At 39.2% G+C, this 15,411-nt stretch overlaps 1 long non-coding RNA gene across 3 annotated transcripts in view; it reads left to right on the top strand.

Annotated features, from left to right (window-relative positions):
- The first annotated feature begins 8,263 nt into the window (after positions 1–8,263).
- The window catches only part of LOC132845202 (uncharacterized), a 65,314-nt gene continuing 58,166 nt past the window's right edge, over positions 8,264–15,411 (top strand). For 2 of the 3 annotated variants that reach the window (XR_009648402.1, XR_009648401.1), the window contains exon 1: positions 8,264–8,360. This is a non-coding gene — a long non-coding RNA (uncharacterized LOC132845202). Of the gene's footprint in view, positions 8,361–8,440; positions 8,471–15,411 lie in introns of all 3 variants that reach the window. The other variant, XR_009648403.1, reaches the window with a different exon arrangement.

Below are 15,411 nucleotides of genomic sequence, written 5' to 3'. Positions count from 1 at the left end.
GGGAGGAAACCGGAGTACCCGGAGGAAACCCCCGAGGCACGGGGAGAACATGCAAACTCCACACACACAAGGCGGAGGCGGGAATCGAACCCCGACCCTGGAGGTGTGAGGCGAACGTGCTAACCACTAAGCCACCGTGCCCCCCCTCTCCAGAAAGTTAAGATTTCTTAATTTCCCAAAGTGGGTCTTTATCCATTCATGTTCTATAAGCACTCTATAAGAGTCTATCCCAGGAATACTGGCTGGGATGCGATGTGGGAATAAACCCAGCTGTCTGATAGAGTGCAGCATGCTTACACTTTGACACAATCGTTCACAGCTACAGCCAATTTACACTCATAAATTCATCTAATGACATGTTTTGCGGAGGTGTGAGGAAACTTGAGAACCTAGTTGAAGGCCAGAGTAATCCGAGTTTAGGACAGAACCGATGACATTGGAGCTGAGATTTGGAGAGATGCTACACATGGCACCACTTCCTAGTAAGATTTCTATTAGGAAGCACATTTGTGTTTAATTAGTTACAGTACCTGTAAAAACTATTTCTTTCTTTTTGGAACTGAGCGAATGTGTTAAGTGTCAATTTTCTGAAGGGGAAAACTGTTCAAAAACTGTTAAAAAGATACCAAAACTTTTGACTTCTCAATAAACACCAGCCAGACACCTGCTCTATTCAGCTACAAGCTATTACATATATATTTAATGCACTGCTAGAGCTGGTATTTCTGTGTCTTGTAAAAATCTTGGCTCTGTTACAGCCACTGATGCGACAGCGTTACGTAGTGAAATTGTTCCATTTGCTAGTAAAGCAATGACCTAAGACTTAACCATTAGAGCGAGGCAGCCACTTACACACTCTCAGCCATGTGACGATAATGAAAATGTGTTTCATCTAATTACAGGACGTGATGAAGCACAGGTCTGTGTGTGGGTGAAGACACGTGAGGGCCGCGCATCGTTAGCCAACGTACGCTTCGATGGAGGTAGAAAAATAATTTCCGAAGAGCTGAAAGACGGCTTCTATGTTCGCTGCCTCGTATCTTGTGGCACTCGCAGTCCAGGAATGTTTGCCGTCTAGAAGGGAAAAGAGCAGTCAGCTGAAATTGGAGTACAGGAAACGTACAAACACACACACACGTAGACATGTAGAAATGCACACACTAGAATAGAAGCCTCACAAATTCATCAAATAAACACAAAGAGAAAAATGGCACCATTTTGTGCCCTGCCATTTCCTGTGTTTTTACACAGGGCCAAACAAACACAGAGTGCTTGAACATGCTAATGATTCCCTTCTTACACACACATCAATTAGCATTTTTCTTTCTTTCTTTCTTTCTTTCTTTCTTTCTTTCTTTCTTTCTTTCTTTCTTTCTTTCTTTCTTGCAGCAGTGTGTGTGTGTGTGTGTATGTGTGTGTATACACCTATATGAAGGGTCCCCTAGCATGTAATCATCATCAGGAGGCTGTGGAATCAGGAGTAGTTTAGGATTGTGAGCCTCTTTCTCACAATAAGGTGTAGTGTAGGCACCACACAGAGCCCTCACTGTATGCTTCTACGCTACACACATTCCTCTCTCAGCGTTTAACCCAGCGGCGGCTTTAACACCTTCACTGCAGGATGGAGATGTTATTCCAGCTTTTCTTCTCCTTGATGCGAGCCGTGGTTGCGTGTTTAGGAGTCAAATACGCTGATGTGCTTCACTTGGACTGAACCAAAGCCGGTTTGTTTCTCTAAAGCTCTGCATTGTCGCCTGGTGTTTACAGAAGTTTACAGAAGCGCTAGAAATGTTATACTGCCGCAAGAACATGCCTTGTTTTTCTGCCATCTTATGCTGAACTCTTGAACTTTGCATTTCCTTATGGGAGTGAAACCAGTTAGGAGAGTTAAAACAGTTAGGTCTTCATTTCCTAAAGGGGATCTCTTTGGGGTTCAAGGAAACCATTGTGATTCTCTTGGTGACCAAACTAAAGAACATTTTTAATGATAGAAAATTAATCCATTTTGTTTTTCCCCCCATTTTTCTCTCCAGTTTGGTCACTCAGCCCTTTCCCCTCCACCAGTCTGCTGTCCAACTGAACAGTAACAGAACGGCATGTCATTAAGAGCCAAGCGCTATCCTCCCTCTTCCTCATACAGGAATACAGTGTACAGTACCATCCTTCCCTTTCAGACATCATGGCTTGTTCTTTAATAATAATAATAATAATAATAATAATAATAATTATTATTATTATTATTATTATTATTATTTTTTGAAAAAAATAAGATAAAAACAATAATAAATTAATAAAACAAAGTAAAATATACTATTATTATTATTATTATTATTATTATTATTATTATAAAAAGTAGAAAATAAAAAATACAAATATAATAATTAATTAATAATAATAATAATTATTATTATTATTTAGTAGTAGTAGTAGTAATAATAATAATAATAATAATAATAACATTAATAATAATAATAATAACAACAACAATAATGGAATGTATGATTCAGAAGCACGTGCCACAGGTCAGGACCAAGTTACAATTACAAAGAACAGCAGTGTTTATTTAGGGGGAAACGGATGTGTGTCTGTGTGGTGTGTGTGTGTAAGACACCAGCATGCTAATGATCTACAGTAATAGTTATAGTTCGAGGACTTCCAGAGAAAAAATCTCCCTGAGCAAAATTTTCATATTTTGTGCAATCCACGCTCGTTAGCTCTGAGTCATGTGGCGTAGACTCCCTTACACACAACCTCGAGATGCTTCTGTCCGCACTCCCTTTTCCTGTCAAAGCTCTCCTCTCTGTAACACTGTGGCCTGGGTGTGTTTACACGAAATAACACGAGATGATAATGAACCACAGCATTCCAATCAACACTGACTAACAACATCACAGCCTTTATATATGACATGATATACATGAGAATAAAGACTGGCTTTTATCTGTATTTACTTCTTTATTTAAATGATAAATTTTGTGGGTTTTTTCAGAATGTGTGATCAGATCTCAACTAAATAACTAAATAATAGTCTGATGATTTCCTTTGCAGTCTTTGCAGGATTAAAAATAGAGTCAGTGTCTAAACAAGCAGTTCTGTGTATTCAGGAACGAGTCACAGCAGCAGGTAGTGAAGCCTAGGCAGTGAACAGTAACTGTGTTCACTGCATACACTTCACACTCTGTACATAAACTATACTGAGAATTGCTCTTGCACAATAGCTTTTGCTTGAGAAACATGATTAATGTACCATGAATTTATTTGTACTTTCACATCCTTCTCTCTTTTGCATTCTTTTATTCCTGGTCAGTTATGAAGAGTTGAATAAGGAAGCATTTTGATCTGGGTCAGACTCCGCTGGGTGTGTTTACTTTGGACTCAAGGAAGTCCACTTTTTGTCCTTTTATGTGCACACACACACACACACACACACACACAACCTCACTCAGACACACACACAGACATGGACACACACACACACATGGACACACACACACGCGAACACTGACACACACACACCCACACCCACACATGCACACACAGACACACACACATGCACACAGACACACACAAACACACACACACACACAAACGCACACACACAAACACACACATACGTGCACGCACACACACTCACTCACAAACACACACCCACTCACACACGTACAAACATATACACGTGCACACACATAGTCACACAAACACACTCACTCACACACTCAAACACACATACACACCCACACTGTGACCTCAGACTAAACCTACTGCTTCACAGACACGTTTTTATTAATTTGACCTAGGGTTAGGTCAAATCTACCTTTTAACTCAAATCCACCTTCTCCATCATGATAATGTTTCTAAACACACACACACAAACACACGCACACACACACACACACGCACACACACACCACTGTGGTTATGCCTTTGTCTTTGCTGTGTGAGTAGGGGGAGGTATTACAGTTTATGGTATATAGTGTATTTTTCCATGCTTTATCCTCTTCTCTATCATCCCCTGCAATTATGGTAAGTGGAGGATATAATTAAGAAGTGAATCTGAGCCACGGACACATGTGCAACAGCTGGATGTTTAAATTTCATCTCTAAATTTGCCTTTTTACGGGTCCAGCGAGTGGAGTTTGTTTAGTCGGATATAAAATCAGAGTGGTCGCGGGTCGTGCTTTTATAATGTCACCCAAATGTGCAGTATGTGTGTGTGTGTGTGTGTTGGAAAGGGATGATAAGCATATGTTTATACGCATGCAATAAGATCTCATGACTTGAAATCCACAGGAATTGAAGCGAGTAACGTTTTAAAGTAAAAGTTCTGTGCAGTTTGAACAAGCATTGAGCAAATATTCAGAGTCAGAAATAAAGTCACATAAAGTCACGGCTCATTCGTCTGCCGTAAAATAACAAACGCTGCTGTTACTAAATATAACATTTAGGTTTTTAAAGTTATTTTGTAACAGTGCTGGAATTCCAAAGCTTTATAGAGTAGAATCTGACTGATGTTGGGAGTTTAATCCAAACCAAAAAAAAAAAAGTTCCAGTTCATCTTGTACATATTGAACCAATGAACCTAAGACTTCAGCCGTTTTATTTTGTTCCTAAAAAAGCCTGTGTGCCGTTTATTTTACAGTTTCAGGGTGATTGGATGTGTATTTTGTGCCGTTTCCTCAGAGGAAAAAGCAGAACGATGACGGTTTGTGTGTGTGTGTGTGTGTGTGTATGTGTGTGTGTAAGAACAGCAGATAAGAAAATCCCTCCCACAGACAGGATCCACTCCACAGCGCTGACCTCTCAAGCATTTCTTCTCATTCCTCAAAAAATGCTGGTGGACTCCAGAAATCATCAGCATACACCTGCATTAAATCACATCCTCTTCACCTGCTCTCAGCACCACCAGGCTCTTCCCAGCATAACTGGAATGTTCCAGAAAAAAAAAAAAGATCCAAAAAACCAGTGGCACTGAGTCGGTTCTCATGTCAGCGAGTCAGTTTCTCGACCTGGACTTCATGTTACGGTGTGTTGTAAAATCAGGAGCTGTGTGCTTCACTTCTCAGCTTCACACATGTAGTTGATTGTGTAAAACGTTTTGACTTTTTCAGCAGAATCGTGCAGGATTGCACAGACACACAACAGCCACTAATATATCCCGTTGAGCTTCTTGCTCCTAATCTGCATCTAGTTATTTAATAGACAAAAAAGAAAGAAAAAAGAAAGAAGAATGTGGGTTTATGTCAGTGAAAGGCAATTAATAACAGCCATATTGCTAATAGAGAGAGCTAAACAGTAATGTTTTAACCAAGCCAGAAATTCAAGAATGGATCTGTTTGAAATCTAGTGTTCTATATGGATGTGTGAGTCATACATGCTTTAGATGGGAACCGTTTACAGAAAGAAAGAAAAAAGGAACAGGTTGAGTCACTAGTGTAACAAGGACATACTTTACAATAGACTTGATGTACATGTTTTACAATAGAAGCGATGTTAACAAGGCAAGGTGTGTGTGTGAGAGAGTGTGTGTGTGTGTATGTGTGTATTCAGTTTATATGTCCTAAATTTCAAGGACAATAGTTAGCCTTCGGGCCTTTTCCCAAATGGAGCAGTGTGAAACACTAAACTACACCAAGGACAATAACAACATTACATGATATGATCCAAAACACAGCTAACCCTCACCAGTGCGCCTCCGTATTTATGCTCTGTATACCAAACACTCCGCAGCAGCTCGTACCTGACCGAAGCTAACGCCGTCTCCAGCTCAACAACAGCTAGTGGAAGAAACCATAACGATGCACTCAGGGCTAAAGTAAAAGGAAGTGACCTCAGCACCTGAGATTAATCTTGATTGAATCGGTTTCTTATGAGAATTAAGTTCCTCTTAATGAGCAATTTACGTTGTGAGCTACAATAGTTGTGATTCATTTACTAGTATTATTGTCACTGACACTGGAGACTCCTTCCCTAAATATAAATAAACATCTCCTTAGAAAAAAATGTTTGTTTTTTTTCACATACATCCTATTGATCCTTAAGATTAGATCATGTGGAGCATCCATCACTAGCACTTAGGTATCACAGCGCTTTAATATGAACCTGTGATATCAATTACAGCAGTCATTCTTCTCAGATCTGTTAAACACATCAGCACCTGTTGACCAATCGGTTTTGAGAATTCGGCAGCGATGTGTTGGAATATGAACTCGAACCAGCAACAAAGAACATATTTCAAACATATAGCAACCTGTGGCAGTGTCATAGGAGTGAGCAGAGTGACAGGACAAAGTTATTCTGGTGAGAGAATAGTCATGGTTACCATAGACAATCAGTAACCATAGTAACACGGTTAAATATATAACAAAAACCTTATTTATTTTTGATTTATGAGTCATCATGAAATAGCATTTTAAACTGTAAACTATAAACCATAGAAATCATGAGGTTACTGTGTTGCTACTCTTTAACTGAGAGGGTGTGTGTGTGTGTGTGTGTGTGTGTGTGTGTGTGTGTGTGAGGAGCTGTTATCACTAGGATGACTGCTTTCCATCTGTTACAGCACTCCAGCACACACTCATTGATAGAGACAATATGAGTTGATAATAACATAATAAAAACAAAGGACTGGCTGATAAATGACAATGTTTTTATTGATGCACTTCTTTTATTGCCTTTTGCAGTCTTAGTGGAGACACACACACACACACACACACACATACATATGTATACACACATGTATACACACACACATATGTACGCACACACACATATGTGACACACACATACATATACACACACGTACACACACACATATGTATACACATATATGTATACACACACACACACATATGTATACACACACACATTGATGAATCTTATTGAATCTTGTTCTTATTGAAGCAAAGCTCATTTTTCTGTTTTTATGAACACAAGATCACAAGAACCCGGTGTCTTTCATATCTCATGGGACTGCACCCACCACTGCTGCGTGAACACACATTCGATCATGAATGTTTTCTCAACCTGGTCAAGAAAGCGTTCATTGATTTGAACTAATGTATACAAAGCCCTCAGAGACACATACTAGTTTCTAAATTTGCTTCTTTATCAGAAAGTGCACAAATATATTTATCCTGGCAAGCACAAGGCCTACACCTGAAAGATCTATTTGATTATAATGAACATATTTGCATAGTTTCCCGACTATTATTTTCAAAAGGCTGATAAACACTACACGCTCCAAAGCTATCTGAAGCTACATGACGTCTAAAACCCAAAGAAACGAAATTGATAGGATAAGTGTGTAAAGTGCCAAAGATTTAGAAGATAGACGTTTACCTCCACCTTATCCTACAGAGGGATTGATACTACGGTCTAATCTCACACGGTGTGTGTACACAGAAGACAGTTTTTACTACACAAATGATCTGATTTTTTCTCAGAGCCTCATTTTCGCTGAATGAGTGTGAATTTTGTGGGTCACGGACTTGCAGTATAATCAAGGACTCATTAGCTAGGGTTCGATAAGATAAAGCGTGAGCCTGATACACAGAGCTGAGCTTATCAGCCAAGCCCATGGTGATCGAGGTGCAGGGAATCACTCAGGAGAGAGATATTTACACACACCTGCACAAGACACACGTAACACAATTCAGCTGCATGTTATTTGTTATATTCTAAGAGGCCATGAGTCATTTCAGGGAGCAGCTATCAAGAAAAAAAATGCAAATCCAGGAGTGCCAATGGTTATGTGGAATGTTCTAGATGTTTGCGAACTCAAGAAATCTCGAAAGAATCGAGAGGGAGTTAAAATGTTAATTTTATTAGTCACATACACAATCATACACGGTAGGACATGCAGTTAAATGCTTTTTAATGTCTGTTTGATACAAAATTAAAATAAATATAATCAAACTTAATGGAGTCAAAAAATTTTTTTTTAAATTAAGGTGGACAAAAAAAATCGATAATACATATAAACAATACAGTTACTGATGAAATGCTGGGATATGAATTGTAGGATAAAGTGTATATGTGTAATTATGTGCAGTTTTGTGTATAAAAAATGTAAAGTGTCCTGTGTAAAGAGTCGGTCGAAGTGGTGACATCAGACAGTGAGCTTATATATCATACAGTATACAGGTGTGCACATAAAAGCACATAAATAAGGTACAATCAAGTGCATAAAACCTCGTGTTAATCAGTAAACAGTTTCTTATAAACATAGGTTTATTTTTTTTTTACTGTCATTTCACTTGAGCCTTCATTATTTCTATCTTTGGAACCCAGAAGCAGAAGCTTTCTTTCTGGTCACAGCTGGCTGGAATGTTTTAGAAAGTCTGAACAAAGAGGGCAGAAAGGTGAGACTCTGTATATGACTTAAGGTGTTGTGACCCGCAGGTCAAACGTCAAGATGCTTTAACCCTTCTGACCCTTTTAGACAAGGTAGAACCTTTAATACAAGCACAAGGTGAGGTGTTAATCAATTCTGTGTCAATTTATTTCACTATTTGTTTTTGGGTGCGAATGTGGTTTTGTGGTACCTGAGAGCAGCAGTTCAGCTCAGACTTAGTTGTCAACTCTAGTTGTGCTCGAAAGACACTTTAAGAACTTTTTCCAACATTAGGCCATGTTGTTGGCATTGTCTCATTATTACAATACTAAGCTAGTTAGCTAGTTCACACAAAAAATAAATTAACACTTGAATTATTCGAACGTATGAACCTATGGCTTGTTGTTTTTTTTTTTTTTTTTTTTTATAATAAGCTACCTAGCTAAGTGTTGTCATTTACAGAGAATGATGTTAGCTGTACTTTATTGCTTAGCTGAATTTATTTGCCATTGACATCAAATTGTGTAATTTATAATATTTACATAAAGTGTTGCTTGAGTATATAACTAGCTCCCTACTGTATGTTATGGACTGTATATTAAATGCACAAGAAAATAGAAACCCTGAAAATGAACTGAAGTGTTAATATAGCATGAGTGCACAGAGTGTTCAGTTCATGGCATGCCATAATTAATCTCTGTGTTCAGTATATCAAAACACGAAAACATCTCTTACATGCACACACAACCTTCTTCAGCTCTTTGTTTAACGGTACTCACAGTGTAGGAAGGTGTGTCTGACACACTGATGTGCGGAATGCAAAAGATGTTGTATGTGTGTATGTTTGTGTTTTGTCTGAGTGTCGATTTTTGTTCGACCAGCAGCCACTTTGTTGACTGTTGACTTTATTGTCATCATTGTCACGTCTACATTCAGCTGTTTACTCAAACAAGTTGCTGCTTGTCTTATACAAAGAACTTTGTTAAAGAATTTCCTTTAAAATGCATAGCTGAGGTCTGTATGTACAGTACAGTACACACGTATACACACAGCTCTGCTAGCCATGCCTTGACAGATTGTTTGTGTGGCTTTGGGTGTGTATTGTACAGAATACACAGATCAGATGGTATAGGAATTATTAAAGGTGCGATCAGGTACCTAATTAAATGTGCAGTAAGCTGAGATTTCCACCTCAGACTTTTGTGATCGTTGGCAAACTTCTCCTCATGTTCGGATACCTGCCTATAAAGTATCATCTTAGAGAAGAGACGTCGTGTCTTAGTGGCTCTATGTAAACAAAAGAGAAAAACAAATGTGGGCCACTGACATCCAGCCAATCAGGACAAGCAGGTCTCTCTACCTGCGTGTCAATCTTAATGGCTGTTGATTGACAGTCAGGGAAAGCAGCCTGAGAATAAACACACTCAAGTGATTAGCTGAATTTGTTTGTATTTGAAGTTTGAAAACAGCTAGCTGCGGCTAACATGGACCAAACTCACTGACTTATGCCTTTACACAGTTTTAACACCACTGAGGATCGCTGACTCTTTTTTCACCAATAGAAACCATTTCTTCTCTCAATATGTAGTGGAATTTTTTTAATCTATAATTTAATTATCCTTGTATCAGACTCCTTGCACTATATGATTTGCTTTATAATGAGACTTGGTTTCGGACCAGAGGATGACGTTTCTCTAAAAAGTTCAGAAGTCTTACCTGAGACGTACCTTAACCTTCCTATAATCACTAGAGGAAACTTTAAAAGCTTGAATACAAGACATTAAACAACGTCACTACTTCTTACCTGCGGTATTTAAAGAGGACGATGAAAGAAAGGAATTCAGGCTTCGGTTTTTATTGTAGAGAAACGAGGGAGTGTTTAACATGTTATTTGTTGTACATTTGAAGCCATCCTTTGTAATTATTTACTATTTTACCAGTGGAATGAGTTCAACCGAGCAGTGGATATGAAAGAAGATATGAAAGAGTCTATAGTTTCATTACCTAGTGAATGTTTACAGCAGGCTGGACTGAACGATGTTAGTGGAAAACACAGGGTTCTGAGTCTGAGTGGCCTTAAAGATCTCAATAAAGATAGCAGTGTTGTGGAGGTGTTGTTGATAGTGTGTATAGTACATAGGTCTTTCTATAGCATAGCCAATAGGATAATGTGTTAATGAATAAACTCGGTTTGAGTTTACCGACAGTTCACTGTATAGAAATCTTTTGTGTGTGTGTGTGTGTGTGTGTGTGTGTGTATGATTCATATTTGTTTTAAACAGATAAGGTGATAAATGGATACAAATACAGATAAGATCATGAGGTGTTCAGATTTGGTTGCTGTTGTTGTTATTTTATTTTGCTCAATCCTGTTCAGATTTTTACTTTTAATATTTATGAGGCTTGAATCAGGCTACTAGATGGTTTATCTTTTAGTAAATGAAACTAGCTGAAATAAAAATAAATAAATAAAAATATAAACGAACTGTGCAAGCGAACGATTTCAGGAAGCAGCTATTTAAAAAAATGACAAATCCAGGAATGCCTATGGTGATGTGGAATGTTCTAGATGTAATCAAACTAAGCTGAGTCCAACTCGAGAAACCTTGAAATCTGACTCAAGAAAAATTCATTTAAAAAAATTAAATAAAATAACTGTAAAATAATAATAAAATAAAATTGGGAGTAAAAGACAGCACATATTTAGTCAGTTCTTTTTATCAGGAATTTCCAAGAATTTTTTTTTATAGGATGCCGTGGTAGGGTTCATTTTTAATAAAAAAAAAAAAGTTTAGGTCACGCCCACTTCGAATACACATACAGATAAATGTTTTTGAACACTAACAGATCTAGATCCAGATGGCATTGTGTTAGACCCCTGAGAGTGCAGCATGTTATTATTATTATTATTATTATTATTATTATTATTTATTTATTTATTTATTTATTGGTTTGAACTTTTATTGTTCTAGTTATATTTATAATACACTGTTCACATGTGCAATATGTTAAATGCAATATCTCAATATATCTATCAATATCTATGTGTATGCTTTTTTAAATTTCTTACCATTTTATGCACCATACGGACCGATACTTCATGTCATTGTACCCTGTACAATGAAAATAAAGAATCTGTCTATCTATGTGCTATAAGTGAAAATAAAATGTAAGATTAGTCTCGATGGTTCAGATAGTGTCACATATAAAAGTCTATGTTTTTAAACACGTGCATGCATGCAAGCCTGGCATGCGTGGGAGTGTGATTTCACACCTGTGTTTGGTCAGTCAGGCTTGTCACACAGAGCCCTTTAGCAGTGAATGGATGCTGATTGAAAACTATAAGAGTGAAGTGTTTGTTTTCTCTATCGTCATCTCCAGCTCTGCTACAAGTAAGAAGTATATCACAGTCCCAAACAAAAGCCTGTGTTTGCCCTCTCCTGCATTAATCACACGTGTGTTTGTGTTGTACAATCAGCCTCGGGTCTCGCCGCACGCTGTCACGGCATTCAGAGTTTTATGTGCATCCTGGTAGAGGTAAACACTGCACAGCATCAGGGACCTTTCGTAGCAGGGCAAAGTCTGCTCAAATTAGCCAAAGCACACAGACTTGTCTTGTCGACTGGTCTCTGAGTCAGACACAGGACCAGGATTGTGGCGACGTTCACATTTGCATGAGGACAAAGTCCATCCGTGACCTTGTGTCGGTCGGACTTCCGGGGAGTCATCAAGGTGTGTCCAGTCTCTGTATAGGACAAGTGTGTTGCGAGTGTGCCACAGCAGACTGGCACGTAGGCAACTGATAGCAAGCTCCCTTCTGGAATTTATCCATCTTAATTCATCCGTGTTTAAAAACATGAATCTGCCCATTTTATTTACTGTGAAGGAAAAGTGACAGTATGCAAACATGTCATTTTGTTAAAATTGTTTGCAACTAAATTTAATATAAAACATAAACAGGGCTTTAAGGGACCTTTGGATGATTAACGTTTTCTTTGCTTTGTTTTGGGGTGCACGGTGGCTTAGTGGTTAGCACGTTCGCCTCACACCTCCAGGGTTGGGGGTTCGATTCCCGCCATCGCCTTGTGTGTGTGGAGTTTGCATGTTCTCACCGTGCCCCGGGGGTTTCCTCCGGGTACTCCGGTTTCCTCCCCCGGTCCAAAGACATGCATGTTAGGTTGATTGGCATCTCTGGAAAACTGTCCGTAGTGTGTGATATCGTGAGTGAATGAGAGTGTGTGTGTGCCCTGCGATGGGTTGGCACTCCGTCCAGGGTGTATCCTGCCTTGATGCCCGATGACGCCTGAGATAGGCACAGGCTCCCCGTGACCCGAGGTAGTTCGGATAAGCGGTAGAAAATGAGTGAGTGAGTGAGTGAGTGAGTGAGTGAGTGAGTGAGTGAGTGAGTGAGTGAGTGAGTGAGTGAGTGAGTGAGTGAGTGGTTTGTTTTTTCTACAAAAGAAACATGGTTCTACAACTTTGACAGAACAAACAAAAATACTTATGTAACACTATAAAGTCTTACATTTCCGAGTGTCTACTTTAATATGAGCTTTATATTAACCTCCACAGTGGAGCGAGACGTGACAAAGATGTTCAGTGTCAAACATGGACACAACACAAACAGGAGCAAACTCCAAAAATCTTATCAATGCATCTTAAGAAATTCTGTTTTTTTCTTGTCGCCTTGGTGATGTAAATATTGTCTCTTGAATTTGTTGTATGTGGTGTTTACAGTGCCGGTGATTCAGTGTGTATGGTGTGGTGTGTTGTGAAGATACTGAAAACCACAATTTTGGTTAACAGGGAACCCACAGATCCGGTTCTCAGTGCCAAAACATCTTATACTTTCAGTAGGTATAGTGGCAAAAGGCAACAAGTTGTAAAGTTTGGAAGCTTGACAGGAAGCATGCTTTGGTTTGTTTAACAGACAGCCTACATGCAACAGACTTTGTACTTGTGAGCCACTCCTTAACCTGACTTCAGCTAAAACTCCTTGTATGTGAGTTCTTCACCTGTCCCAGAACCCAGTGTTCACTGTTATGGCCTCCAGGCTCAGACGCTCGTCCCGGGGCTCTGCTGTGTGTTCGGAGCGCAGCTCAGAGCTCTCCTGCTGGGCCTCAGGAGCAGCACAATGGGCCTCGCTCCCTCTGGGAAAGTGGAGCCCGGGGGATCCTGCGCCTGAATGGGGAGAAAGCTGTGAGAGGAGCCGCTGTGAGATACAGGAGCTGCGTTTACACCCCCCTGCTGGCACACACCCTGGGGGGAAAAAGATGGGGCTTATAGACAAAAACAACAAGCACACAAAACAATGGAGAGAATTCCTTCTGTTTCTCCTCAGGTTTCTCTCCAGTGCTGTCTGTCTGTCTCTGGCTTTGTCAAAGAGAGAATTAGGATCCATTCAAGTGTTCTTCTTACTTACCTTCTCAAATGTACCTCTCTCTCTCTTTCTCTCTCTCTTGCTCTCTCACTACATTAGACTCCTGATCTCTCCCACTATTACAGGCCTAGAGTTTACGTAGCAGTTTACCACTCAGCAGATGCTAAGGTGCTGGTTACACAAATTACTGCTCTTACACAGCGTGATTACAGTCATGGGGCAGGAGCGATGGATATTAGGGGTTGTTTTAGGGGTATTTAGACACGTTCAGTGTTACTGGAACAACAGTGCAAAGATACACCAAATGCCAAAGATCTTTTATACACAGTGGACACAATCACAGAGGTGGGGCTTCGTTCAGCCTCGGTGGGCTTTTTCATCTAGTGTTAATGTTTTGTTGCAGATAAACATCACAGGTGCATTTTAAAAGATTGGCTGAATTTGACTGACGTTAGCATGAAAAGATCTATCAACAGGTTAGAGATACGAGTCATCTAGAAGCCTTAAGGTAGATTTTCTTAAGAAAAAGCTATGAGGAATCCTCTTTCCTAATAATAAAAAGATAAATGTACAGAGTTCATCACACACACACACACACACACACACACACACACACACACACACACACACACACACTGTAAAGACCTAGCCTGCTATCTAGATTATTTCACTAGATTAGATTTATTATCAGTGATACAGATGAAATAAAGATTGTTGTGACTGGTGATAAGGAGCTTGTTGCTTTCAGGTATAAATTCTGTGTGCGGCTTCGTAAAACAACGTCCATAATGTAGTGACGCTTGTCTAATAAATAATTAAACCATCGCATCTCATCCACAAAGACGCATCTCTACATATGATTCCTGAGAAATAATGTTTCACTTCCTGTTTCTTTGGAATTGACAAAGCAGGTGAGATCGAATCTGCTCTTTCCCGGCTGACAGGAAGTCAAAATGTGATTTATCGATTTATGTCCTTACGTAATTGTGTAACAAGAGCTTAATATTACCAGCACAGACTTAATCAGAAAAGGAAAATCAAACCAAAGCATTTATATTGTTGCTTTATTCCTCATGAGCAACGTCGTGCTTCTGTCCTGAACTCTGCCTCAAAAATATTCATGCCATGCTTTAGACTTAAACCTATAAATTCAGGTAATAACGGAAGAGACGACAAGAGACACACTTCCTACTCAAGATATTTAAAGAACAGATATGGAAAGAAAAAAGAAAGGAAATGCCTTTTTATTATGTGATTTACTCTGAGCTCATGATTCAGCAGCTATTATTCCCCTTTATAAAGCATGTTTAACAATAGGCATTGTCACTAAACAGTTATACAAAAACCAAGATGTGGGGTTAAATTTAGATCCCTAATGAGCAAGACAGAGTTAAAACCAGGTCACTTAAGAGAATCAGTTCAACATATTCACACCAAACACTTACTTATCCCTTGTGTTATGTTCACGCTGTGGACCCTTTGGGACCGTTTGGGTCCTTGAATCCTTTTTAAGAGACACGTATCGTCTTAAACTGCTGTATGGTCTGGTCCTTATCAGCAATCAGGTCTGTGCTGAACTGAGAGTTTACGATGACCCATTAGTTCATGAGGAGCTCTCAGTTTCATTATTATAATATATTGTTTTACACCATTTCCTGTCCAGTGTCACCCAAATGAGGATGGGTTCCCTTCTGGTCCT

Source organism: Tachysurus vachellii, chromosome 1, assembly GCF_030014155.1.
Source record: "Tachysurus vachellii isolate PV-2020 chromosome 1, HZAU_Pvac_v1, whole genome shotgun sequence".
NCBI classification, from domain to species: domain Eukaryota; kingdom Metazoa; phylum Chordata; class Actinopteri; order Siluriformes; family Bagridae; genus Tachysurus; species Tachysurus vachellii.
This window is presented reverse-complemented; position numbering and strand designations above follow the sequence as displayed.